The sequence below is a fragment of the Ambystoma mexicanum genome, chromosome 2q (genome assembly GCF_040938575.1).
Source record: "Ambystoma mexicanum isolate Mex_15411 chromosome 2q, UKY_AmexF1_1, whole genome shotgun sequence".
In the NCBI taxonomy this organism is placed as follows: domain Eukaryota; kingdom Metazoa; phylum Chordata; class Amphibia; order Caudata; family Ambystomatidae; genus Ambystoma; species Ambystoma mexicanum.
Genome location: NC_090924.1, coordinates 1,252,898,006 through 1,252,925,447, shown reverse-complemented (window position 1 = coordinate 1,252,925,447; position 27,442 = coordinate 1,252,898,006).

Sequence of the window (27,442 nt, the reverse complement as noted above, 5' to 3'; positions counted from 1 at the left end):
AAACTCTTTAACAACTACATCCTGTCTACCCAATGGTTCATAGAATAACAATTGTATCTTGCATACCAAATGACCTGTGTCTCATATTTGCACATTGCCTGCCTTATTGCCCACTGCTCGGCAACTGTAGTGTACCTGTCCTATTGGCAAACTGTTTAACAACTGTATCATGCCCACCCTATTGCCCACTGCCTAATACTGTCACCGGCTAACCCCAGAGTCCCACTACCCAGGTCCACTCAACCTCGTAAAGATAGAATATTAGACAAATGTATTACAGATTTAGCAGGATAGCAGCCACAATGGCAGGCATGCTAGCAATATTGGTATTTTCAATAATTAATTCCCACCAGCGACCCCTATCCTGTACCAAACTAAGCACAGCTTCAGATCCATGCCCTCCGACCAATTCCAAAGAAAGTCTCACCCACCCCTTAGACTCCACATCATGCTCTAGAGGAAACTTCATCCAAGTAGGCTCAGGCCTAGAGCGCCTATACTGTGCTAGACACCACCCATTACCATGTCCAACCCCATTCCTACCGAACACACCAGCCTTCTCACACACTGCCACTACCACACCCACAACATCCATCACCACACCCATCATAGGCACATTACGTCAAGCCAGACTCTCCACCAGAACACCTAGCAGACCATATGCTCCAAAAACTGGTGGCACCAAGCCCATACCAGGCATCTGGAGAAAAATAAGACTCTCCTGCCGGACCTTCCACAATTAACCCGCCACACATCACACAAACATCAATGATACACATCTAAACACTAGTGCCAGCAAAATCACGAATCCTAGCAAACCAACCACCACTACAGCTAATCGTAAACAAAAAGTAAACCCTCAATCAGCCCTATTGCCACCACAAGACCACCCCCATACACCCAAAACTCAAAACTCCACCCCCAACATAAATACACTGCCACTAAAAGGTGCCCTGCTCAATGTAAGATCACTGGGAGCACATGCCATCGACATACACAATCTCATTCTGGAACATGACTTTGACTTCATAGTCCTAACGGAAACCTGGCTGCATTCAGCCTCAGGCCCATTACTCACCATCGCCATTCCACCAGACTATACGATACTTAGAACAAATCGCCAAAACACCATAGGTGGAGGAGTTGCCATCATATCAAAATGCTCCCTCCAGTTCAGAGAATGTAATACAGAAACTCTACCAGGGTACGAACTCCTAGCTGCCAAACTAACCACTGACTATCAACATTCTTATAGTCTACATAACCCCTAGTGCAACCAGTAACCCAGACACCGACCTTCCTCTCCTCATATCCCATGCTCTCAAGCCGAACACCAAATATATACTCTAAGGAGATGTCAATCTATGGTCTAATGATACATCCGACTCCAAGGCCAATACCCTCCACAATGCATTCCTAGAAATGCAATTCTCGCAGATCGTCAACACCCCAACACACGCAAAAGGTCAAATCCTAGATTGGATTATGGCTTTAAATACCACAGTACTGCTTGAAGAGATTCTTGAGATCTCATGGACAGATCACTTCTGTCTAAGATTCAAAATTGTACTCACTAAGAATACCACACCCACCATCATACTTTCTACCCCTGTACTAGAAAGAAACTCTAAAAAACTCACGACCGACAACTTAACCCCTTTGCTGGACAAATTACTCTATGCTCACCCCATAGACGACTCTAACCAGATAATATCTCAGCACATTACCACAGATGCCTCAAAACTGCCGTAGATGATCTAGCACCACTCAAACTTAAGAACCTCAAGCCTAAACGCAATAACACATGGTTCAATGACCACCTTATAGAACTTATAAGAAAAAAAGAGCACTTGAACATCTCCAGAGGAAAAACACTACTAATGAGTTCAAAAAAAGAACTTGAGCATGCATCCAAAGTCTATAAAACCGAAATATTTACAGAGAAAACTAACTCCCTCAACCTACTTATCACTAACGCCACCTCCAACAGTAAAGAGCTATTCTCCATCATCAGAGAATTAGAAACCCCTATCCGCCCTCCCTGCCTAGCTAAAGAAAATAAGGACTGGTGCACCACCATCCAGATTGCCCTAACATCTAAGATAAACACACTCCAAAATAAAATAGAATCACACAGAAAACTCCGACCACGGAATCAGTCTCGCTATCATTGGCACACAACACCCCCAAACCTTCCTGAATTTCAGTTCAAACCAGTGAACACTGAATCTGTACTCAAAACAATAGCCACTCTCAAACCCTTAAATTGTAAAGGAGACAGCCTACCGGCCAAACTAGTCAAGGATTGTGTCTCCATACTAGCACCCATCATCACCAATTTCGTCAACGCCTCCTTCAAAACAAACACCGTCCCAACCAATATCAAAGAAGCCTGGGTCATCCCACTTCTCAAAAAACCATCATTAGACCCGACCATCCCTACCAACTACAGACCCATAACCACAGTACCTTTCCTCCTCAAAATAATAGACAAAATTGCATACACACAAGTCTAATCCCACCTCGAAAATAACCAGCTACTAGGAGAAAGACAATCAGGCTTCCGCCCCAGACATAGCACGGAGACCGCACTACTGGACCTAAAAAAACAGATGGATACTATTAGGGACTCAGGGAAATTATGTATTTAACTCCTTCTAGACCTATCTGCGGCTTTCGATTTAGTAGACCATAACAAACTCTGTCTTATGCTTGCAAACAATTTGCACTTTTCAAAAGTGGCCAATGCCTGGATTAAGTCATTCCTTGCAGACCGCACATCAAGAGTAGCAATAGGTGATGTTGCAGCAGACCCCATCCCAGTCCCACTAGGAGTCCCCCAAGGCTTGTGTCTCTCCTCAACACTTTACAACGCATACATAAAACTACTTTTCGCAGCACTTGATGCCATGGGAGTAATATATACCAACTTCGCGGATGACACGCAAATACTTATCCCAATTTCAGGCAACATTGAACAGGACACCATCACCATCAATAAAATCTACTCCATCACCCAGAACTGGATGTCAACCAACAGCATCTGCCTCAATGGAGAAAAGACAGAGATCCTCATAGTAGGCTCCCCAGACCGTCTAAGCAAACTACACCCACAATACTCAGCCATAGTCATCGACGGCACACCAATCAATATTTCCAAACAAGTTAAAACATTAGGGGTCTATCTAGACTCTAGCCTCACCATGTGCAAACACATAAGTGCACTCTCATCATCTACAGCATACACAGCCAAGTTCATAGCACTAAGCAGCCCGTTCCTCACACCCCAACATTGCATTACCTTGGCCAGAGCACTCATTCTGGCAAAAATCGACTACTGCAAGATACTCCTATTAGGAACCTAAAAAAAAAGAAACCTGAACAAAATGCAATTAATTCAGAACAAAGCCCTCCGAGCAGCACTAGGCATAAAAAAGAGAGACCACATCACTCATCTTCGAAGAGAAGCACACTGGCTACCCATACAAACCAGGATCCTACACAAAACCCTTACCACAGTACACAAATGTTTAGCAGGCACATCACCAAGCTACCTCAACCAATGCCTTACACGCAAAATCCCTATAAGAATACTCAGATCGAACACAGACACACTCTTATGTATTCCACGCTTCAAAAATCCAAGAATAGGTAACTCTAACTTCCAAGTAGCAGCCCCCAGAATCTGGAACTCACTCCCTTCCTCCATCACCAACGAGCCATCCCTCCCAAAATTTAAGAACATTCTCAAAACGTGGCTATTTAATAAATTCTAACTAGCCCCACAACTTCCAGCACACACACCAACCCTTGAAAGTAAATACAAAATGTAAAATGTACTTTATATGAAGCCCTGTAGTGGAAATGCAACTCCATGTATTTTTTGTGTAAATCAAGTACTGTAACACTGTTGTATGCTCACAAATACTCCAAGATGTAAACATTAAGCATTAAGTATCCTTTTAACGTATTCCGTGATACCCGAGGGTTTGGGCGTACAACCAAATGCTATAAATAAAAAAATAAAATAAAGTTCATGAAGGATGAGAGCGGAAGGAGAGTTGGAATCGAGATTAGCGAGCAAGTCTTCATGGGTGTTCAGGAGAGCAGTTTCCGTGAGGCAGGGCATGTTAAAAGGCTGATCTCTGTATGCTGAAAAGGTGCAATGTGGAGTGACCTGGCTTTGGCAGAAACTATGCAATGCAAATGATAAATGCACACTGTAATGATGCACCATATCCAACCAATTATTTGCTGTTTCACAAACCAGTAAGACATATTCGCTGGAGATATACTTGAATGCATTAACTTACACCTGTCCACCTCAAGGGTAGAGTATACATTAAAAACTAGGCCTAAGTCATGTCCGAATGGAAAAATACCTATTGTCTGTCACAGTCACGGCCTATCAGCTGAAGTAAGTGTTCTGCCAAAGTTCATATTTTACATTCCTATTGAAGAGGTGAGAGGGATTAGTTCACCATCACTTCTCATGGAACATGAGATAATGGATTTGAGAGAGAGTGACAGTGAGTTGTCTTAACCGGTAGCTTGCTCAGATTTTGACAAATTAACTTCTGCCCTGCAGGAGTACAATGAAGTAGAGTAGAGGTTGCAGTGCCTACTCAGCCCTCACAGTTCTACAAACCAGGAATGAGCCCAATCATATAGATAGAACTGGCACCGTAAAGAGATATACATACTTTGCTTTGGGGTAAGTTGGGCTGAGGGAAGACGAGACCCACACGAGGGGTGTAAATGTGACAAAATAGCAACCCAAATACCAAAGTAGAGCAGTCCAGAAAAAGGAATGTCCAATCAAGATTCTATACAATGATGATTAAACACAACACATTCACTAATAACTAAATAGAAAACACTACAAAATCACACTGCTATAGATAGTACACAGAATATATATATATATATATATATATATATATACATATATATATATATATATATATTTTTTGTTATTTTTAATTTATGTTGTAGTTTATTACACACTTTTCATAATACATAGTTAATTTCCAGTTCATTTCATCAATTCCAATTAAGATTCATCATTTGAAAGCACTTTCTCTTCTTTGGCTAATCCCCACAATTGAAAATCACTTGGTTTAAAAATGTCATTCTCATACAGAGCATACAAATATTCTCTCCACTTAGGAACAGATTCAACCAATCATCTAGTGAGACAGATTTCATAAACTTAGTTATATCCTCAAGAAATGTTCTTCGGTCATCCGTTAGGCCACTACATTCCAGTAAATGTTTCCTTTACTCAGTCAGGCGCTGGTCATAGCAAAATCGTCAATAAAATTCCTCTATCAGAATTTGTCAGCGGGAGCTTAATATCTCTCTAGTGGGTATTATATTTAAGCGGAGGTCAAGAAAGGAGTCTAGCAGGGAGATTTAGATAGATACCTTTCTAAAATCAGATTATGAGATAATGTTTAGGTGCTTCATTTGCTTTGGGTATTAATCCAGTCTTGTCTTGTGTACAGAACTTAATTTTGACCTTGTCTGGATTAGTCAGTAGCACCTAATTAGTTAAATCAAAGGACATTAGCCAGCCTTGTCATCAATCTTTCCATGTCTCCAAGAGAGCTTCTCTTTGCCTCCTTTCCCCACTTCTCACGATCTCAAAAGGAGGGAGATGCTTTTGCAGTATACATTTCCAGTAGGCAACAAAAGATTTTCATAGAACAATAGATTGGAGGGACTGTAACCCCAATTGAAATCTGATTGATGCTATTGGTAGGCCCTAAGGGAGATCGAGTACCCTTTTCCAAAAATCCCCTTCTAAAAGATCCCAGAACTGCCAAGATAAATTTAGAGCTGTTTCTGCACCATAAGTTACGATATGAAAAAATCTTCTGTATATAGAAGGTGATTAGAGGATTTAATATAAACTTTCCATATCTTCCTTTCAGCACGCGGCCAAGCTGGCAAGATTTTTCTCTTTTGATCTTAAAACTAACTTCCAGCCTAGTTTGTCGATCTTTTGATTAACACACACTCCAGGTAGGTAATTGCTTGCCACCTTCTGCTTGCTAATGTACCATTTACCCTTCTGTCTTTGGCTCCCCTTGCCCATTGACCATAGGTTTTCTGCAGGTGTTCCGTATTTTAATTTTTTTAACTTTCACTCTCAGGCCATTCTCCTCCATGTAGGATTATAGCAAAACGTAATCTTCGCTGCAATCCTATTTCCATCTGATCTACCATGACCAAATCTTCAGCATAAAGGATCCACAGAAGTGGAATGCCTTGAATCATCTGAGGAAATGCTCTCACATTTTGTTGGCTCTCCCCCAGATCAGACAAGTAAATAATAAACGAGGCGGGGGACAGAGGGTATCCCTGTTACAACCCTCTTAAGGTATAGATTATTTTGGAGAACACCCCATCCTTAGACAATCTCACTTGTATAGATGTATAGATGTAGAGGTATACAGGGACACCATTTTCTCTACCAGATCTGCCAGGCATCCCCACAATCTAATTTTGCAATACAACTCTGCCCTGCTGAGGCTGTCAAAAGTGTATTCTAAATCTATAAAGGCCATATAAACTCTTGTTCCTTATCTATTGGCCGCAAGTTGTAACAGGTTCAGTAGGAAGAGGTTAAGGTTTGTGCTCACGCCTTTCACAAAGCCCACCTGTCTAGGATCCAGGCGGCCGGATTGTCTTGTCCATGTCCCCAGTCGCTCCAATAATAATGTGGCAAACATCTTCCCAACAATGTCCTGAAAAGCAATGAGTAGTCACAGGAGTCGTCTCTGTTCCCTTTCTTAAAAATCTGGATTATCAAAGCTGTTTTCCCTGAGTGTGGAACTTCTCTAATTGCAGAGAATTCACCAAACAAAAGCATACAGAAATCTGCCCAATCCTCAGTTTTATTTTTAAGATTGCGTTTGTGAAACCATCTGGACCCGGGGCCCTAGAGGCACTGAGCTTTTTCTTTAGGGGTATGATGTCATCCCTTTTAAACCCAAATGACCATGGTCCCTGACCTCTGCCTTCTTCATGAACACTTTCTAGCTCCTGTCTGGCAAAAAGAGTAGAGAAGTGGGCAATCCAGACCTTCTCTAAAACGGTATTAGTCAGAACCACTAGTCGATGCAAACCTTATTGATTCAAAAGAGCCCACAAATTATGTATGTTTTGAACCAATCTGAAGATATGCTCCGCGTCTGTTTGTGCTCGTAAGGTCTTAGATGAAATCAGCCAGTTTGTTTACTGCAGTCTTCTGATTTTCGGCCGTTTTTGCGCTGTCTTCAACTGAAGGGTCTATATAGTTTCCTCATGTTTGCCCGACCCGATATTGTTTGCTCACCTCCACCACCTCTTTGTCATAGACATGAGGTCTATCAAACTCTCTCATAAGGCCCACCTGTGTCCTCTCTCTAAAGGCATGAAAGGAAGTACAGTACTTTAAAACCTCCTCACCATTTATCTTTCTACGGTACTGTTCAGCAATAGACTAAATTTCAGCGGGGGTGATCTGCTACCTATTCCCCCATAGGGGATTTGAAGAGGGGGGCACTGTCTATTTTTTGGGCTTGACCCTTGGAAGCTCCATGTCACCATTACCAAGTTTTGGTCACACTGTGTCATTGGCATCCCTTTTAGGGATGCTGATTAGATCAATCACATTTCTTGATACAAACCAGTAGTCCAGATAAACCCTCTGCTTCCCGGGGCCCATGTAAACTTGGCCAGGATGTCCCGCTTTGTTTGACCAATTAACATAAATACATATTGTGATTATACCTCTCTACACCACATATCAGGTCTAGTTCCCAAGTTATCTTCTGGGATTGCCACTCCCCACTTATATAAACTCTTCATATTTAAATTTCCACAGAGCATCAAATGAGTGTTTTTTATGTTAATGTAGGAGTCATCAATCAAGAATGTCAAACAATTGAGGAGAATATTATCCTCTATCTTTGCTGAGTTCCAGCACACATTAAACAGCACTAGTGTGTTGACCCTAGATGATTGCGGCCTATGCCATGCTAATACTAACATCTGTATAAAAGGATTGGGGTTTCTCTATTCGACCACATTCAGCTCCAAACCCACTCGCACCAATGTAATTAGCCCAGAATATGTTCCCCCCGACAACCCCTTTGGGGCTGGGTTCAGGAATACAGTGTATCCGTCACATATTGGTCTAAGCCAGATTTCTTGCAAACACAGGATGTCGTACGCTGCAAGATCCTTGCCTTCTTGGTTATACAGGTGTATAAAACCTCTTGTATTACAACATCCCATATGGCATCGGGTCCCGTCCTCCTTCTTCAGAAATTATTGATTTATAGATGATGTCAATGAAGCTGCCAATCATGACAACTCCTGTGGCTCGTTTACTGAGTTATTCTTCTGGGAGTCTGTGGGTCTCATTACGAGTTTGGAGGCAGACAAATGGCTGCCTCCAAACTCAGTGGTCCCTGAATGGGGAAATACCGGGCCATTCCTACTTTGGAGGGCCCGGTATTTCCCCATTCAGGGAACCCAGACCCGCACCATCCCCATTCCCATTGAGCCTGTATAGGGCTCAATGGGAATGGGGAGCATGCTAACAATGGGCCTGTTAATGATGGACCAGTTGTTAGCATGTTGGTCCCCTCGAGGGACCCGCAAAGGACATCTGGGCTGACCAGACGTCCAGATCGGGTACTGCGAGGGAACTTTGTAATGAGGTGGTATGGGGTTAAAGGTGCCGGCACCTTTACCGGCGCTGTTAACCCCTTACCGCCTCACTTGTAATGAGGCCTTGTGTTTTCTCTCTCATGTCTCTCTGTCACCTCAAAGGTTACTTTCATCCTGGCATGTTTTCCCCCTTGGAGCTCTTCCAAGTCCATTGTTTTGTGGCTCAAGTTCGGAGGGGGATGGTTGGTTGCTGTTTTTTCCTTTGTCTGATGCCCCTTCATTTGCCTCCCAGTCTTTTCCATCTTCCTAGTTAAAGGCTGATCCTTGCTGATTACTTCGGGCTTCAAGATTGGTTCTTCACTTAGCTCAAAACATATGGGCAGAAGATCACCGATTGCATCCAGTAGGGCCTTTTTTACCAAATTAGAATTCAGATGTAATATGACCCAATCCAGGTGAGTTTCATTAACACATTGTACTATTTTGATGTCATCTGAGATGATCTCTCGCAACTTGGGAGTGGAATGCAAGAGTTTCATTATACTGGCTAAATTTAGAATTAGACCATCTTTGATACAGCAATCTCTCCACTACCACTGTTAGGTGTGATTGGTCCAGATATGCATCGTTGAGACTGGTCCTCGCCTCTCCGGATACAAATATGTTATGTATTGGATCGTTGAACTCCTTGGTGGGAGGGTGTGCTTTCTTCCCTACAACTAACCTTCTTTCTTCTGGACTTGTGACACTAGAGATAGGTTGGCGAATTTCTTTTGAGGTTTCCTGCATGACCATCTTCTTTTTTATGTTTTAATCCTTCTACCCCTGCTGGAGCTACACTTGCTCCATTGTTAGTCTCAGATTGTGATTCCAAGGGTGCCCTATTAGTGTCAGACTGGAGATCATCATCCGAGTAGGTTGAAAGATCGAATAGGGCCAACAACACTTTGCTTCGCCTCTAGCCAGATCCAATAGTCTGTTTTGCAAATGAGATGAAGTCTCAGATTCTTTGTCAAATCTACATTGAACTTCAATCGTGAATGGTTCCAAAATTAGCTTAGTGTGAATCATATCTAATAAGGTAGCTTGGTCTTGGATAGTTTCATTTGTGATCTCACGTAGTTCCAAGAAGGGATTTAAGGCAATGGTCAAGGCAGACATTATGTTTGCTTGTAGTTGAATTATCGCTGCTTCCGAGAGCTAATAGTTCCCTTCTCCGCATCTATGCTTTGCAGCATTAGACTCTGATAATTCAGATGAATACTACAAGGAAGATTGTGTCTCTTCTGTATAGCTCCTCTTGATACAGAGAGGTTTGATTGAGTTAGAGAGGAGTTTGGTCTCTCTTTGAAATGTACTTCCTCAGACATCACCATACTTTCAAGATGTCTAGGGACAACAGCTGCCAGTTTATTACTTAGTGCAGTAACTCTCTCTGTCTACGCTCTGTAGGCTGCATTCTGGGTTAAGTCAGCCGTTATAGCACTCAGTCATCTCTGCCAAGCGTTTGCCGTTTTAATATCAGCAAAGTCACACGACAAGCGTACAGCCAATTAAGAATGCAGAATCAATAAGGGGTCAGCCTGCATCTCAAAGTCAATAGGGGTCCCAGCCTCCTCATAAACCTCATTGGAGGTTCGGTCCCCATTTAAAAAGCATTCATATTCTGGGGAGTCAGGGTGAGTGAAGATTTCTTCCAGAAAGGCACACTCCTCTTCTGAGCATAGTGATGTATCCTGTAAATGGAACCTCAAATGGGGAGTGTCACCTAACTCTGCAGGCCCCCTGTCTTGATTTGAGAGATCATTGAAAGTACTCCTTGTGGGGCCAGTTGGCTGGTCTCCTATAGGGATAGGTTTGATAGATACAAGAAGAGCAGCTGCTCCAGTCGTGCTCTGTGGGCTTAGAGGTGTAGATTTATCTCCATCCTCAACCGGGTTATACCTCAACAAAGAGTTTATTCTTGATTGGTGGGGCAGGTAGATGGCCTCTGTCCCAACCTCCATTCTAGCATCTATCGATAGAGAAGAATTTGCCACCCGGGCACTCTTCACTCTACTTCTACTAGTTTGTGTGATCGTGATGAAATAGTATCAGCGTCTTTCTGGATAATTTGCCTTCCTTGGTCTCGGGTAACTCACTGATTATCACTTCCATCTGGGAAATCCCATCTATGACCTCTTCTTTGTGCAGGCTTGCCAGATCTGTGAGCACCATTCTGCTCTTTGCACGTGGTTAGCGTGAAGGGGAACTCACCACACACAATGTTCCAGAGGCGGCAACTCCCATACTCAGTCCTTCTCTCATGTTTCTGCAAGTGCAAGGGCCCAAAGGCATCCCAACAGTTTCTTGATTTAACAATCATTGGTTCACATGTTCATGTTAACCTTTACAGGCTTGTAGACTCCTTTTGAGATATTGAGATATTTGAGGTATTGAGTCTCCCAATCGCACCAAGAATGCCTCCCTCTCCTCTCTCACCATATCAAACCCAGCCAATAGCCAGACAGACCAAGGGGTAGATGTAAGGCAGCTGTTCCTCCTCACCCTCCTCGCCTTGACAGCGTGACTGCTTTACTCTGCGCGGCTCCGCTTGCTCCATGCTGCAGGGGTGTTTTGAATGGTTGCCACTCCCCCACCACAAGAGACACGAAGAAAAGATGGTCCACACTGCTCCACTGCTGTGAATGCTTTCCTCTGCATGACCAAGAACATGCAAGCTAGCAAAATGCAGCACTCTGGGTAATGAGACAGGGGGAGAGAAGGCAATAAAACAACAATTTACTTAAAAAAGTATATGGTCTTGTAGCAAAAGAGATTTAAGTGATCTAGCCAGTCTCTGGGGTCGATAAAGGTAATACATTCTGTGCAGTGCCTTGGTGGAATGGCAACAGTGAACGTGGCTTCCCTGTGGTGTGCTGGCAGTTCGTTTCAGGCTTGAATTTGGCAGTGTCAGGAATCCAGACACCACATAGACGTTTAGTTGCGGTTGAATTGAGGGTTGCTCTGGTTCAAAGTGATGCTCAAGTGATCTGGATCATGGAAATCAACAGGTTTGGTTTTAGGGTTGAGATAGCCCGATGGACAAGTTGATGTCAAGATGCACAAGTCAAGTGCATTTGATGCAGTGCTTGAAGCACACAGTTCAGGAAGTACACCAGGGTTGCTTCCATTGTCGACTTGATTAGCGATGAAGAAGCTAAAGGATTGAACAATGGTTTGAGCGATGCAGGTGTAGCAATACTTCACTGGTCGAGCCGAGGCAATGATGTATGGTGACAAACTTATTCGAAAGTACGCTACTGTGGTTCGGAGGCCACTCCAGAGGGTCCTGTTTGTTCAAACTGGGACGAGTATGGTGAATCATGGCTTGCAATGTTTTGATGGCAAATTTGCTGGAATCCTGGCTGACTTGGGTATTAGGAGCGGTGAGTCCCACGCCAGGGTCACAGGAGCAAGAGTAGTACTTGCTCTCAGACTACCAAACATGAAGGATCTGGAAAACACCAGGAGGGGTCCTTAAACATGGAGAGATCATGGGTATCAATGTGGCTAGCGGAGAGGCAGGTCTTGCTCCAGCCGCAGGTAACCCCCAATGTTCCCTTGGATGGTTATGGGACAGAGCTTGACTCTGCCTTGGACTACCTATCTCCCCATGACAATTGGAGGGCTCTGGAAAGGACTGCTCTCCCAACAGGATACAAATGATGTGTGTTTTAAGGGATGCAGTCCAGATATGATTCAAATAAGGAGTGGGCGACCTCTTATTTTAAAGGTAAATGTCTACAAGGATAGCATTCATGATATGTGGAAAAAAGTATTAATCGTTCCTAACTGTCTACCGATTTCTGATATAAGATCTGAGTTGGGTTTAATATATGTAAAGGGGTGGTACCACTGGAAGGTGCTCCCCTTTTATAGGAACATACTGAACCCCTTGGCTGACTCTGTCTATATTGACATAAATGACACTATGCAGAATAATGGTTACTCAATTCTGGGTTCTAGGTCCCATGAAACAATTTGCAGACATGGGTGAGTCCATCTTAATAGCATTGAACAAATGGCTGGAATGTTGTGCGAGAATCCAACCTTAATTAAAAACGCCCTGTTGCAGTAATATTGGATAAATACCATTGAGAGAATGTGCCAGCTCAGCTCCAAAATAGTAATTTGATGGTAGACAAGCCCTTGGAAGTTCGGCCCGACATCTGGGAAAATTCTCCAATTCTTATTTGTGGAACTAATTCTTGCATTTCAGAATAAACCTAATTCCTACTTGGCAGTTCAATACATTTGTGACACATCCAACACAATATCTAGCTATTGAACTCTTTGCAAAAACAAAGACTCAATTCAAACCCTAGAGCATCTATTAATAAAATGTCCAGCTCTTCTAATCTGCGATTTGTGACCTTTGGCAGATTCACCCATAATGAATTGTGGTTGACAACATTCAAATTGAAATGAACCAGCTTTGAGAATAGTAGCCCGAAAATTCTTGAGGCAACTTGACATGATTTTGATTAGACTGCCATTATGATTTTTATAACGCTTCTTTTTTACCTTCATAACATCTTCCATGGCAGTATTGTAGAGGAGCAGGTAGACGCATATACCCTAACTCCTGCCCCCTCACTACTGTCATACTGGAACAGCAGGAGAAGAGCTGCATGTGGGACCCCCTATGTTGTCCCTATACTACATGAAGTGTATGAGAGAGGTATCCACTCAGACCACCATATCGAACGTACCCTCACGTTGATAGAGTGGATGGATGTCTGCAGTCACGATTAGACATTATGGAGCACGGTTTATAGTGATACTTTCGAATGCCATAGTTTCGAATGGCAAAGTTTTGAAATAAAATGTGCCGAAAAAATGCATTTAAAAAAAAGAATTTTAATGGGGGGGTCCATTCCCAACCCCCCATTTCTTTTACCCCTTAACACCCATTTTAGTTAAAAAAAATCTTTACCTACAAACAAATTCCTTTTTTTCAATGCATTATTTTCTAAACTTTTGTCATTCGAAACTATGTTTGAATGACATCTGACATGGTCTGGGTGATGTAATGAAGAAGATTTATGAGAATATGCTGAAACGATATGAAAATACTTAAAGATGACAATGTAACTGTAGCAAAAGAGAAACGTGTATGAGATGATAAAGTAATCATGTATGTAAAAAGAAGATGAAGTAACTTGTGCATCAATAAGTGTAAATACGCAGTAAAGCAAAGTCGAAAAGATGCATGGAGCTTGCTATAGAGGAATATATAGCGTGGCAAGGACAGCCATTATTGGAAAATTGATGCCGGCTCATGTGAAGATCCATTCTAGCTACCTCAGACACAGATCATGGCTGAAGAGTCAGGAGATGCTGGAAAACAAACAAAGGGCGTATATGTTGGCCTAGGATCTACAATTCTATTTCAAGAAATAACTGTAGAGCAAAAGGGAGGAAGTCGGATGAGTAATCCATGGAAGACATATTTCTCTAAGATTAAAGGAGAAGAAAACATTTGCAAGAGCCAAGTATTAGACAATTAAAAGTGAATAAAGTTTATGTAAGGTACAGTGAGCAAGTCTCTAGAGACCAAGGGGGCATTAATAGCAGGTCGAAAAGGACAAATTTGCAGTATCCTCACGTAATTTAGAAGTCGAAAACAACGGCTATTCATTAAACCTTGAATGAAGATAAGTGATGTGCTTTCACTCTTCCGAAGGTCCTAGAACAGAGAGCAATGGCAAGGTGAACTACGGAAAGGAACTTTGGCTCATGAACAATCTAATGAGAGATGATGGCCTAATTGGGAAAGTGGGAAATACTCTGGCATGACTCGAGCACCTCGGTTTGAATTGCCTTATGTGCTGCTAGCGAGCCGAAAGTCCAAGGTTGGGTGGGATGTCAACCAATTAGTCGGTGTATGGGGCAACCTGCTATACAATGTGCATAGACCAATCCACTGCCATTCTGTCCACTAAAAACAGTATTATACGTATTTAGAGGTAGTTCGAGGTGTGTCTTACGCATGAGATACCGCCAATGAAATAGTAACTTATATACTTTCTATATGTAGACATGTTCCCCGAACCAATCCCTCCTGCCTGTAGGTTTTATAGTTTACCACTAGGATGACATCATAAATGACACATATCGGGGCATAAGACCTCTATGTAATCAAGTTTGCGTGCGACTGTGTAAGCATCTGTCTAATATTTGTCAGCTGACCTGTTTTTATTAAAATGAGAATAAAGTAGTATTTGCCATATTCCTTGATTCTGTCTAGTTATTTGGTCTGAGATCTTTTATTAGTAATTCCATCTTGCAGAAGAGATGCTTCAAGGTGGTAGAGCACAGTATTACATTATTTCAGAAATTGACTGAGCACAAACTATTGAACACTGTATTATAAATGGTATCATACTTGTGTAATATGAATGTGTTCCTGTTAATTAATTTTATTATGTCACATTGTTTAATTAACTGCATTTTATTTATTGGTTTTGTTTTTACTTACGTGAAATGTAAAATGTGTTTAACCAGTTTCCATGTGTAAAACGTCTGCTGGTGATCAGACAAAAACAAGCATGCTTTAAGGGTCCATTCCCTTTTCTTGGAACATGTGGACTGTGCCTTCTGACATCACACCCAAAGTGCTTTGTGTTAAAGGAAGTGGAGGGGACCGGCGACCTTCATTACGGGAGAGCCACCCTTGTAATGAAGCCCATTGTATTATTGTTCCAGAACATTACCTTTCTCTGAACAAACCTATGATTATTGATTGGTCTGACGCATTACATATTTTTATCAATCTCTCATTCATGTTAGCAGTACGCTGTTTTTTTTGCTATCGTATTTGTGTTAAGTTCACATCTTTGCCACTTCTTTAAGTTCTAATATTTCTGTATTTTTTGGATAACTCCAACACCAGGAACGTGTGTTTCCTGCATCCTTCAATGACACACTGTTTTATCAAGAATACAACCCCTCCCATGATCTGACTCAATTTTATGCATCTTAAATTGATGTAGGAAGGCCCTAAACCTAAGCAGTAAATCATCTAGTTAAGCAGCAGTTTTTCCCTTGTCACACAATAGATGGTAAGCACTGGAAAATTACAGGCCCAGACCACTAGCAACGAGGCATAGCTAAAGGCCAATGAGAAGAGACTACAGGCAAACAGATCGCAATGGCAAGCAATACCAGGGCTGTAAATTAGAATAAAAGAAAGGCTGCAGGGCAAACATGTATGTGGACAGCCATTGTGGCATTGCAAGAAAATGTCCAAAATAACCTCTCCTTCTGTTTTAAAACAGCACCATCAGTGCATGCGGTATCCACAGAGAATTTCAGGAAGCTGCCCAACAAAACAGTGTTTATAGTCACTACTATTATGAAGGAAGGACTGTGCTCATCTCATAAAAGAATATCCAGGATTGAAATTTTTAGGGAGGAATCCAGAAGCCAGAATACTACAATACGGCCAAAGATGTGGAAAACAAGCTTTACTCTGAAGAGCCTTTAAATTCTGTCTGGCCGTGGATAGTGTATGCAGATACTGGGTGTGTTTCCAAAGGAGTCGCTGGTAGTCCAGAACACAAGCTGTGTAATATAGGACCTGTAATATTAATTTTGACGCTCTGCCAGCATTGGCACTATTTTAATTATTTTAAGGACTGACATTGTTATGGAAAAAAATATTATTGCAGACAGATATAAATACTGTGCTCCATTCCTGTAAATGTGTGTGCAAACATTGAAACTTAGTGGAGCAGGATGTCGGCCTTTAAGGTGACTTGAATGAGGTTGAAGTTGATGTAGCACCTGCACTTAAGGGTGGTGCCAGTAGAGGTACTGTATTTTTACCATAGTACCTGTTCTGACAGCCATATATACACTGGAAAATCTCACGATCTAATCACAGTGTCACTACAAACACTGAACTCTGGACACACTCTCAGTAATTGGGCATTAATGGTAACCTAAAGTTCTCCTTGCTTCAGATGCTGCCATCCCAGTTGACCCCTCCCCCATAGCTGGGCACGCAGCTTAAGATTCTTTAATGTCCCTCCTCCACACGTTACATCAGACTGATTACAAGAGCTACACTACTCAGGACTTCAATAAAGGGTACTGTGTGCTGGCACACATTGCTTACTCTGGACAAAATGTCTATCGATTGTTTAACTAGAAGCCTTATCTGCAGCTTCTAAGAAACAATGATAACATTTGTACTACCACAGTCTACCTGCATATATGTTTCCACATAGCATTATTTTAGGATGAATTGACCCCAACTATATCAACTTGTAGCACAATTTCTCCAGTTTCCCCATTACTCCACAGATATTTCATCAGTGTTACAGTATTAAAGTATATACACACAGCAACACTTCAATGAATGCCTCAATCTCTGAATGGAGACCACAATACCCAATAAGAAAAAACTCCTCCTTCCAAAGGCCAAGAGCAATGCCAATTGCAGGTCCTAATCTACAATATTAGCACTGGAAGGGTTAAATGCAGTAGGTAGAGTATATTGTGTTCTTTCTTTTTCTGGAAGTCTCATTCCGTTTCCATTGTAGTTGGATAACCTTGATATCGTGTGCTGTACAGTTTGATTCATTCATTTATCAATGGCGCCCCATTTTTTAAGGATCTAAGAAATTAACAGGATGTACTATACATATGTATTAGTGCCTTCAAAAATAACCCAGAAGCTCCAAAGCCACCCCCACCACCCATGTACCAGGATCATTGTGTAAGAAACAATGTTCATCTCTTAACTGAGACTGAGGCTGCCTCTGACTGCCCCTCTGACTATCATGTCCAACTCCCCATTTTAAGGGTGAACTCAGTTCCTGAAACCCGTAGAGCCATCTTTCATCTGTCCCACTGCAACTTTCCCCTTACCACTAAGCTTCTTAAACCATTATCTCACACCTCCCTTTTCATCCCAAAATAGATCCAAAGATACAGTATCAAAACATGTATTGTTTTTAATCAACAGTGCTACGTCACATGATATATCAACTTCATTGAGCATACATCAAAATATACACAACACATATTTGTCAATGTCCCATTCTGTTGTGATGACCACATGGGTGTGTCTATTGCTCTAAGGTGACCCATTAACATTGCTGATAATGAGGAATTACACTTGCTTGAACAATCCTTCCATAAATGTGGACACAGTAAGGAATGAATAAGCTGCCACTCAGTAAAGCTAATCAAACTTTACCTTAGTAATTAATAAGTGCAACAGTCAAGCACTATAATAAAAGTAGAAATTCCTTTCATCATGGAATATTCAATGAATAACAGACATATATATGATTAGTAAAAAAACCTTGGACGATACTTGAGAACGACCCTGAAATAAATCAATATATTAGTCAACATATGCTATGATTGAGCTCCAGCCATTGGACATTGGCTCCATTCTGTATTCTCTAAGAACGTGCTCAATTGTTAACACTCTTTCAAATGTTAGTTAATCTGCCTTGTGGGCATGTTTAATGAAGACCACAAAACTGTTGACTTTATGCATTTTAGAATCACGTCTGTGATTTACTGTACAGCCTTTATATTGGCAGCACAGAAAGACAATTGAAGGACAGAATCATGAGAAACATAAGTGCATTATAAAGTAAAGATCAAACATTTCCTTTGAATATACTTTGGGGCATGTGGAAAACATGTATAACATGCATATTCATTCTTCTTGAACAGATAAGACCACATCCGAGAGGAGGAGATTGTGAATTATGGGTTTGAAGCAAAGGCCCTACATGTCCACTTAACATGCCGCCTTCCAGTTTAAAACTAAGTAATTATTTAATCACTGCACACTCGAAGGAATGAGTGGGGCTACATGGTTTTTGATCATGAAATCTGATGAGCAAGGACTAAACATTGTCAGGGAATTAAAAATGTATGAATGATTAAATGAATTTGACAACTTTAGTTTGAGCAGATCATACCACCATTCCTCACGGGGATACAGCGTCTTCATCATGGTGTTTTCACTGATTTCTTTAAATAGTTTGTGATTTGCTTCTTTGTTTTACATTGTTTACTCTTGAAGCTACTCAGGTGAAACCGAAAATAATGTAAAAATGCAAGCATGTCTGAACATGATAGTATTAAAGTTTAGTTTAGTTTAGTTTTTTTATTTCTATAGCGCACTTAACCCTCAAGTATCAAGGCGCTTTAGCTTGGTTGCATAGCTACAGATACATAACAATTAACTGGTCGAGTAGTTACAGTATACAAACAAGAGATTTACAAAGAACATGTGCTTAAAAAACAGTCCATAGGCGAGGCAGTTCGCTGTGTAATCACAGTGCATACAATAGATTATTACAGAATATACAGTTACTGCAAGAGGTCTAGTGGAAAGTTTGAGTTGTAGTGCCAGCCAGAGGATCACATAGAGAGGATCAGGTGGCAATTAACGGTACATTGCGGCCTGTCATGCAATTAGAGAGCTACCGTTGTTGGGAGAGGAGACAAGTTTTTACCCTAGATCTAAAGGTCCAGAAAGAAGGTTCGGCTCTGATGGAGATGGGGAGGGCATTCCAACATATGGCTGCCTGTACAGGGAAGCTTGAGCTCCCTGCTGTTTTTAGATTATACTTGGGTATAATGGTATAAACGTAATAGCATTACCATAAGCACAAGTCACTTAATATCCACTGCTTAGAAGAATATTCAATGGTCACTGACTAGAAATGAGGTTAACAGAGTCGAAGCTGGTATTGGTAACAGGTATTGAAAAAAAGGTAACACATTACACGTTTGTAACGGTAGCACTGTTGGCAACCCAATGTAATACCACTTACGTTGTTAGCATTGCACCCTAACAAGGGGCACTCCAGATATTTGGAATTTTGGCTCAAAGAGTCATGAATTAACACATGTGCTCTATTCGTTTTCCTTAATGTGAATGTAGTTTGTTTTCATCTGACAGTCAGACTAAATTAAATTCAGTTTTATCAAGCAATACGATTTCAGAATTGGAGCGTTTGCAGACCAATATGTGATAAATAGATGAACGATAAGCTTGATTAAGATAATTGATGGTGATGATCATTTATTTTGTTTGTTAGAAAAGTCTCAGTGCAATATAATGTAGTTGACCTTGATGAAGTTTATTGAAATGAGTGAAACCCATGACAAGTGTCAAACCATAATAATAAATCAGCTTATTAAAAGAGAAACACAGTTTGAAATTAGTAGTCAATGCATTCAACGCGAAATATTTAGAAATAGCAGATGGTACAGAGCTACAACATTATCAGTGAATTTCATGTATTTCTTTTAATGGTAGCCTATTTTATCCAGTACTCCAGCCTACACATATTTGTCAATGTCCATGCTATGCCATAGTTGTTTCGAACTAGGTTAGCCATACTTGGGAAAGATCTTTCCTTGGCAGCTCATATGTCAGCCACAACAGAGTGTGAAAACTACTAGTGACACATTCAAAAGAAATGCTTTCCTCATCCTGGCTTGACCAAACCAGTTATTACTGAAATTCTCTGATTTGATCCATTCTATTGTAATTCAGCCTATATGGACAATCTGAAATACTTGCCATTCAACCAGCACCTACTGTAGAATGCTGTGTCTGGTCTGAAATTCGGTCTGTATCAGCTTACCATGTCTTCTCCTCTCTGTAAAGCTTCATTGGGCTGAATATAAAGCAGATTATTAATTTTAAATCTCCCTACCTTACTGAGAGGGCCATGTACAATGTTTGTCATTGTGATTTGGATTCCTGGTCCTATGCAATGCTACTGTTTCTGCAAATTTGATACCCTACATCTACATTCTCGACTTTCCATATCATGTATATGCCATTGAAGCCAATCAAACAAATGAACACTTCTGTCCACTCTCTTCACAGAGTGACCTTAAGCACAAATTGCAATATCCAAGAAGAAGGTTCAACCATACCCAAAATATTCATGTATCTACTGTCCTGCAGTATATGTTCTATGCCATCCCAGATTAATAGGGATGTTCTGTGCTGTGTTTAAGCTTATAGACACATGCCTGAACTTCTTAACCAGAGCATTGGCAGTGTAGAGGATCAGACAGTCTACTTTAGAAACAGGGAACAGTTTGGAAAGCAGGAAACAAGCTTCTCTGCCATTGTTTGTTTTAATGTAAACTGTTATGACCTTAATTGCTTCAAATTAAAACACACCCACGTTGATTGAAATGTGAAATATTTGGCTGAGTACAAAATAAAAAAAAGGTGTAAACTAAGGGTTCCTTTACAGGCAAGCGCAAACCACTCTTCCACTGCTATACGTTTGTGTCTGTCCTATATTTTTTAATCCAAAAGTGGCTTTTACAGCACATCTGGGAAAAGTAAAGACCACATCCCATTATGTATGGCATTGTTGAACAATCACAGCATAACACTTTTGTTATGGTAGCTGATCTCACCCTGGCTGCTTTGACTTATTCATATCAAGTTCTATATGTGGTTTAATTGCGGTCAGGAGCTGCATATTACATTTCAACCGATTGAAGTGAGTAATGAAGTCTGCTACCCTAAGCAGACAATTCATTTGGGCTTTGTTGCTTTGAAATATTTGAAAACAAGAAAATAAAAAGAGAAAAACACAATAGGCAAGGGATTATTGTTTGTTTAGGGGGACCGACCTTCATCACAAATTTTGACTTTGAAAGAATATTTTTTTTTTTAAATAGGTGGAATAATAAAACATTACATCATTAACACAATATTGACTAAAATAATAGTTGGCTGTTTCCTTCAAGTACACAAGAACATTGCACATCTTAACCAACATATAGTCAATGGGGAGCATTACGAGTTTGGAGGTAGCCATGATGCTAATAGCACCAAGGATGCCTCCAATCCCGTGTATGGGTCTGTGGTGTTGGAATGGGAAATTACCAGGACATTCCGACCCTTGCGGACCTGGTAAGTCCCCATTTCGAAAACCATTCCCATTCGAGCCCCCATAGGGGTCAATGGGAATGGGGAAGGAGCTAATAGCGGGCCCGCAACTTGCGGGCCCATTATTAGCTCCCTGGTCCCTTAACGGGTCCCACTAAGGGCGGCTGGTAAAACCAGGCGGCCCTAAGTGGGACCCGCTAAGGGACCTCAGAATGCGGCGGTAGGGTATAACGGCACCGGCATCCTTACCGGTGCCGTTAAGTCCATACCGCCGTACTCGTGTCTTCAGAAGTGTGTGAGGTTATTCGTAGAAAAACAAAAAACTACCTAACCAAATCTGTGCATTGCCCAGGTTCTGGAGCACTTAACTTGTAAAAAGGAAGCCACCATGGGAGCTGTGTTAGACCTACGAGGGCATGGCTGTATCTTTTAAAGAAAATATGTTCTTTCTATTGCTCTTAAAACGGCATAAAAGACATGTTTAAAAAAAAAAAAACTAAGAAACATTCTGCAAGGTGCAACATACATGCTTTCCATCCATCAAATGCACAATCAATGTTCACATTGGGTAATTAGAGCTAAGTGAAGGTTACCTACCGTCATTTATCTCCGCCTGTATTGTGGAGGGATGCTCAGCTACATAGTGCAACCTGCTTACCTGAACTACGAGAAGCAGAGTGGTGTTTAGGACCTGCAGTTATGTGGGGTTGCTAAGTCAGTTGTAGGGCATGTCTCCATAATGAGGCAGAGTGTATGATGGCAAACCTTTAGATACCAATTTACAAACAGCGGGCTCCCAACATGTGTTGATATATTCTGAACTAGTTCAGAGTGTGGACAGATAAGTATCATTAACAGGTGTATGAGAAGAACCAGAAAAACATTGGGGGCGGGGGGAAGCATTTCCCCCTATGTGCATAGCTCCTTTACGCACTACAGGTTGACCTGAGGGGTGCTGGTTGTGTGCCCTGTCACAGTTCGGATGTTTGCAGGCCTAGGCATTCACAACTCATTTCTGTATTACAGTACTTCGAATGGAAAGTAGCCTTGATTACACCTGCGGAAAGGGGGTTTATGGTTGTGCACAAAGATGGGTACTGTCTCCAGTGTGCTGAAGGGGACCTAGAGACCTTGTCTGGACATGCTATTACCAGGAATATAGCAAGCATGTATCACAGGGGCATTGCTACTTAAACAATGTAAGAACAACATTTCAAAATTAAACTATACTGGGTGAAATGTGCAGTACAGTTTTTTTAAAATACTGGTTTGTGCTTTTGTACAAAGTTACATTTTTAAATCATTTGAGTTCATTGGTAAGGAGGATCAGATCTACAACTCTTAAAGCTTTGCATGCAAGTGTTGGAACCGGTGGTCCTGTCTTGCAATGTAGTCATGGAATGCCATTGGCAAGTTTGTGCCAAGTTCATAGTGACATGTTGTGTTATGTTCACGCTTAAGTGCACTTTCACCCACTTTATAAGCAGATAATTGGTAGTTAAGACGATAGGATAGCTGTCTTAAAAAAAAGGAAAAAAAATATTGAACTTGGTTAGACAACTCCATCAGGGGTCCGCACTTATTTTACTATGGGCCTCATTATAAGTGTGGTGGTATCCCACCGGTAAATCTGGCGGGATGCCACGTACCTTTACCGGCACCTGGTCTGCTGAAATTACCGGCAGATTGCAGGTGGCAGTAAGGATAGGTAATTCCCCATTCCGTGGAGTCCTATAGGACTTCGTAGGGGGATTGCTGGTATGACCGGCACCGGTATGACAGGCTGTTTTTGCTGGTGGAGTGACTGACTTACCTAAATCTCTTGGCTGGTGGAGAATCAGGCCCCCCCATGGCAAACTTGTAGTTTGTCGGTGCAGTAAAAGTCGTGGTAACAGAATTACCACCCCTTTTTCCTGCACTGTCAAACTTGTAATGAGGCATATATTTGTTCAGGACAGGGTAAATAGACTCTACATAGGAATTCTGTTTCCTTAACTTAAGGGAGTAAGGGGTTCATTAATGGCATACTGCTCTAGGATGCACGTTGAGAATATATTTGACTATATTGTAGTGGTATTACCGGATTACTCCTGATAAGTGGCCATAGACGTAAATAGTAATGGGACATTGTCATTTTACTTTTTCCATGCCAGGAGGCTTTGGTGGCAATGAAGGATCAAGAGCCAAAGGAAATTAGGTAACTTGGTGCCAGTTCTCAGGTTTGGCTGGAGGGGATTTGCAGAACTGTGGGGATGGAAGGCCGGTGTGTGGGACACATCCAAGGTAAAAAAGACGGCAGACCTGGGGAGAGCATAAAACATATTTTTAACCCAAAGATGCCCATGGAAATGTCACAGGGCATGAATGTGAAGGCATGAGTATCCCTTTAATCATATGGACAGACTTAGCGGTACAACAACAGACACTCACTGCAACTCATTTTTAATGTTGTGGAAACATTTTGGTCAATGACACATCAAATTCTTGGAGAAAAAAAGAGCTCCATTTTCAAATGTCACCCTCCAGTTTAGCATAGCAAGTGAAATCTGCTTGCACAGTGGGTCATTCTCCTATATGATCCACAATGTCTGCAATGGCCTCCACATTCACTTGTGCTTTATCCTAGATGGTATGACAACCAGCAAGCAGCTTAAGCATCTCTTGGTATTTCAACCTCTCGAATCAGTGCCAAGAAGCCAGTTCACAATTTATATATGCATATATTTATATATTTAGGTTACTTATTGAGCACACACCTATCGTTGAAAAGAAGTGGAGTGCTGTACAAGAATGGGTTACTTTGAAATACAGGTAAGAGGGCACAAGTTACCGCAGGGCGGTGTTACAATTAAGCAACATGAGCGGTAATCAGGGGTGAGGTGGGGATGTCTATGCTGTGTGCTAAGTCGAGCGTCTTGAGCTGCTTTCTAGTTTGCAAGACCATGGTGCAAATTTAATGTTGACAGACATGATGTTCCAAAGCCTGGGGCCATATATCAAGACTGCCCATGCCCTGTTTTTCTTTCTTATATTTTTTGCCGCTATGCTCTGGACAGGTCCTAGCTTCTAGTGGAGCATTGTCCATTAGAGCTAGATAGGTTGGATCATGCAAACTAACAGCCTTGTAATTGATGCAGATTGTCTTAAGGGGATTAATGCCTGTAGGGCAACCAATGTATTTTGAAGAGAGTGGGCATAATGTGGTCACGTTTTTGGATGCCTTTGATGAGGTGGACTGTGACATGATGCTCACTTTTCATTGGTGCAACATTGGAAGTGGGTGCGCCAGTGAATAGAGCATTTCCATCATTCAGAATACATTTTTTGGCAATATTGGTCTCAAATATTCCATGGGAAATAATTGAGCTGTGTAAGCATTCCTACACCAATAGTAATGCTTATCTCAAAATAGACATACCAATACAATGAAATAAATGTTGGGGGATTCAAATACTCTTTGGGTTCCAATAGAAATCTTTAATACATTGCTTAATTATGTCAATTGATATATTTGTACACATTATGAAATTGTAGCACATGGAAGATACAGTCAACAGATGACACTGCTCCAACACTTTGGGCTTGTGTTAAAATTACCTAATTTAACACATTCTAAACATGCAATAAATAAATGCATACAGGAATATGTAAAATGTCAAACATACATCATTGTTTTTCAGCTTGCCTTCCAAAATGATACATGCATGCTATATGCCATAAGTGAAAAAAATAGGGAACAACACGTGCATTATTGAGAAAGGTGAGAGTTATAAGTGGAAGGTCTGAATGCAACATGGTATAATACAGATATCTCAGATTATCAATGATAAGTGACTTAAGTGTTCTAGAAATACACAAAAATGCTTGCATCCAACATGTTAAATTAAATGCTGTTAGACAATGTAACTTCAAAGTTCATAACAACCATTCATACAATAAAGACAATTCTGGACAAAAGTACAGTTACAGTGACATTAGTCTACCAGGTGACAACAAGGTTTGAATATCTCAAAGTTGAACTTATTTATAATTTGACAGTGTGCAAGTCATTTTGATTCATGAATGTCTGTCAGATTGGCAAACATAATTAAATGCAGAAAGAACACAATTAAAAGGAATAGTTGCGCCGGGTAATATTTCCAAGGTATACATAATTCTATGCAAAGGCTTATATAAAAATTGGCTACGTTCTTATAAAATGTGCCTTCTTCAGAGTGATGGAGAGGCCATGTTGGAGGCTAATCTTTCAAAAAACACGGCAGAAATGTGGGTGTTGCTAAACAGGGCTTCCCAATCAGGACAGCTGGCGGTGCGGATTAATGGTGCTACACAACATCAATGGATGACAATGTTTCTAACTTGTATAAATTACCAGAGGACTGCACAGAATATAATTACCCACAATCTTATAGTTATAGTAATCTGGAGATCTTGGAAGGCAATGTTTTGTCATTTATAATGAGATCCAGCAATTCCATAGGCCATGATGCTTGAGCAACGAGATGCTCAAATCGAACCATCAGATATGGTCCCAGATCATCTACAAGATATTTCAAAAAGGTTTGCAATCCAACCGTCTGCCTGAGTCGTGGAAACGTTTAGTTGTTATTCCCATCTTCAAGAAGGGCGATCGGTCTTGCCCAACCAATTGTAGACCGATCACCCTTCTTGATGCTCCAGGAAAAATCTTTTCTAGATTTATATTGCACAATTTCAATCAAAGGGCAATTCAGCATGCACAAAGCAATCCTTTCCAAACTGGGTTCATCGCTGGAATGGGAACAGCAATTCATCTTTTGACCCTGAAGGCGATTTTGTCTCACTACCTTCATATGAAGCAAACAGTGTATCTGGTTTTTGTCGACCTAAGGGCGGCATTTGACTCAGTGTCGAGGGAAATGCTGATTGAAAAGTTGGTTCCATCTGGGTGCCCAGAGTATTTGGTAGATCTAATTAGAGCTCTACACACGAACACCTCAATACGGGTCAGGTTGGACCTGGAGGGCACCTTGTCATCTCATATTGAAACCAAAAGAGGACTGAGGCAGGGCTGCATACTTGCCTCAGCACTCCTTAATTTTGTCAAAGCAGACATACAGAGGGCTTTTGAAGGAATAATTTTGGTTGCTCCAAAGTAGGCTTCTAGATCACTCTCAGCCATCTTATAAACAGATAACTTGGTATTGCTATCCAAGTCTCCCCAAGGCCTACAGCGATTATTAAAGCATTAGCTATCTACACTAAGAACAATATACTTTCTGTTAATTTAGAGAAAACAAAGGGTATGATCTGTGATGGTCACACTAAGCACGGAAAAAAAAGAATAGGTGGATGCTTCAGGGAAAGGAGTTGGAACAAGGTAGACATTACACGTAATTGGGGTTGTTATTGTCAGATCATGCTGATGATATAGCTCACTATGCAGCACTAGCAATCATACAATCAATCATAATTCAAAGCAAATACGGGAAATGTACGATATTACGGGCGCTTAAATTGTACATGCAAAAAGTGACTCCCATTCTTTTGTATGGGTCTCAATCCAAAAAAGTGACCCTGTCACAAGAATGGGATAAACTTGAGTTGAAATATTGGAAACAACTTTTGAAGCTTCTGTAAAGGCTCACTCCCCATCTACACAAGCAGTACAAAGAAATATGACACACCCCAATGGGGAATGAGACTAAGAGAACAGGTTGCAAGAATTTAGGTTTCGTTTATATCAAATTGGCATCCAGAGAACTCTGCTGCCTGAGAGCGCTCTGGCAAACAATACAAAGACATTGGCTTAAGAAGGGAAAAAGCATCATCACTGACATCACACTATATGGG